Genomic DNA, 2,615 nt, shown 5'->3' with positions numbered 1-2,615 from the left:
ATTAATTAAAAGAAGCATCACATACCCAAAACAACAGAATTTGTTGTCAACCAAGTTTGAGTGGTTAGCCAAACCCAAACAAAGTCTCTAACAAGGACTCCTATAAACGAACTATGATCGGCATACTCATACATTGAGAAGCTTCTTTATGGTTGTGATTATGGACACTCCCCTGCCTGCACAGCAGCACACGGAAGATCCTTGTCTAGCCCCAAGGAATCTTTCTTTGGCTTATACAAGGGATGTGGTCCCTGCACAGAAGACATAGCCCTCTCATGTTGCAGCACACGGAAGATCCTTGTCTGGCCCCAAGGAATCTTTCTTTGGCTTATACAAGGGATGTGGTCCCTGCACAGAAGACATAGCCCTCTCATGTTGTCTCAAACTGCAAAATCCAAGATAGAATGACTTGAGGAAAAAATAAGTGTCCACTGATAACCGAAAAAACTGAGAATGCAGAGAATCAAATACATCAAACTGCAAAACCCAAGATAGAATGACTCAAGGAAATACATCAAACTGCAAAACCCAAGATAGAATGACTCAAGGAAATAATAAGTGTGACTTATAACCGAAAAAACTGAGAATGCAGAGAGTCAAATACATCTATTACAGTAACTCAAGTAACTTAAGGAAGTGCCTAAGATATCCAAAAGATAGAAATGCAAAAAGGGAACAGAACATAGAACAAATGCATTCCATGATGTAGATGCTAACAAATAGATAAAAACTTCCGTATGTATCAATTGAGTCCTGTCAATATCCATGATTTCTACCGCAAATATCCTGAATATCTAAAAATTCAGAATGCTAATTGCCAGATTGGAATGCATGCATAAACAAGCAGAGATAAGATGCAAGCACGCAATGCATGGGCTACTAACCCAAAATGCAGAGCCAACTCTGACATTCGTCAGGCTAATAACTTGGCTTATTTAAAAATCAGAGTTTCAAAAAGTTCAGGGAACATAAACTTTGAAATGTACCGGCGATTGCTAGCAAGTGTGATGGGCCTGGTACCAACCCAAAATGCAAAATCAACTTTTAGACTGAGAAAGCTCATAACTTAGCTTATTAAAAATAAAAAATCTGGGAACATAAACTCAAAAACATAAGGAAACACAAATTCGCTAAAATATTTGTCATTGTCTAGCAGGCTAACTTGGCTTATTAAAAAAAATGAGCATAAATCAGGGAATGAAACAAAATTCAGCTAAGAATCGTTAGGCTAACTAGGCTTATTAAAAAAAAATTGGAACATAATATCAGGGAATGAAACAGAATTCAGCAAAGTACTGCACATAGTCAGCAAGTGGGAGAGGTATGCTACCTTAACTATGCATTGCATGAGTTCTTCTGCAATCTACTCAAATTACTAAAATGAAATAAGCAATGCCGAGACTGGCCTAAGCTGCATACCTTGGCACAACTTGTGCGTGGAGAGCGTCAGACTGGAACCAAGTGAAGTCACTTCCACGGTCCACATCCAAAAAAATACATAGTAACGTAATACATCCTGCAATTCCACCACATTCAGTTGCATATTCTAATAAAAACCAAGAATTCAGAACAACAATGATGCGTTGGAAATATCAGAATTAGTTCTAATTCTCTTTGGCCTGTAGTCCAACTAGGAAATGATTTTGATTTTTTTGGTATTTTTTTTTTTGGATTTTATTATCTTAAATTTAATAAGATATTAAGTTATGTGGTTATATTTATTTATATTTTTAAAAACAAATTTTAAATAATAAAAATATATGATCTTAAAAAAATATTACATGTTGCCGACTGAAATACCAGTAAGAATGTATTTTTGCTGCTTTCACAGTAGGTGCAAAGTTGTCATTGTAAGATTAAAGTTTGGTTTATTGTTTGAAAAGATTGAAACATCTGATTATCATTTTTTCAAGTTATCAGATTCAAAGTTGATGATCAGGTTCTCAAGTTATCAAATTCAAAGTATAGTATTTCTTATGGACCTGTTTGGACTTTTAAACTTCTTTACAATGTCCATTTAAGCCTCTGAACACTTGAATTAGCAGGTACAATTTTATTTAAAAATAGTAGTCATATATATATGACTATTTTACGTGAATTAATTTCTGATTATTTTTTAGGTTTGTAGGATTTGACATAGTCTCATGAATGTGTAATTAGGATTTTTAATTATCAACTATTCATCACCATGTTTACAATTCACTACTAAGTATAACCTGTTTATTTCAACATGTACTGAATTTAATAAAAGCTCTAACTAGAATTTCATGCGCAGGCGGTGTTCAACAGAGGCTCTAACCATGTATAATACAGAATTGGGAGCATTGACATATTGGAACCCTAATGTGAATATATTTCATCATTCCAGATAGGTAAGCCGAGGAAAACACTCTAACCAGTGAGGCTTAGCAAATAGTGTTTAGAATGGAAACGTTGCTAGCTGCCACAGAAAATTTGAGAGAGGATTTTGCTCTATATACCAAATAACATAGTCTCATAAAACATCTTCTCTTGACAATTTCTAGAAATCGAAACGATTATAAGATTCTCATTAGAATTCTTACCTGTGCCCAAAAGTAGATTAGCTTTCCCTGTCTTGGATTCACTAGCACTGT

The sequence above is a fragment of the Pinus tabuliformis genome, chromosome 6 (genome assembly GCF_031772625.1).
Source record: "Pinus tabuliformis cultivar Carrire ecotype Pingquan chromosome 6, CPIR1, whole genome shotgun sequence".
Taxonomy (NCBI): Eukaryota; Viridiplantae; Streptophyta; class Pinopsida; order Pinales; family Pinaceae; genus Pinus; species Pinus tabuliformis.
Note: the sequence above shows the minus strand (reverse complement) of the source record.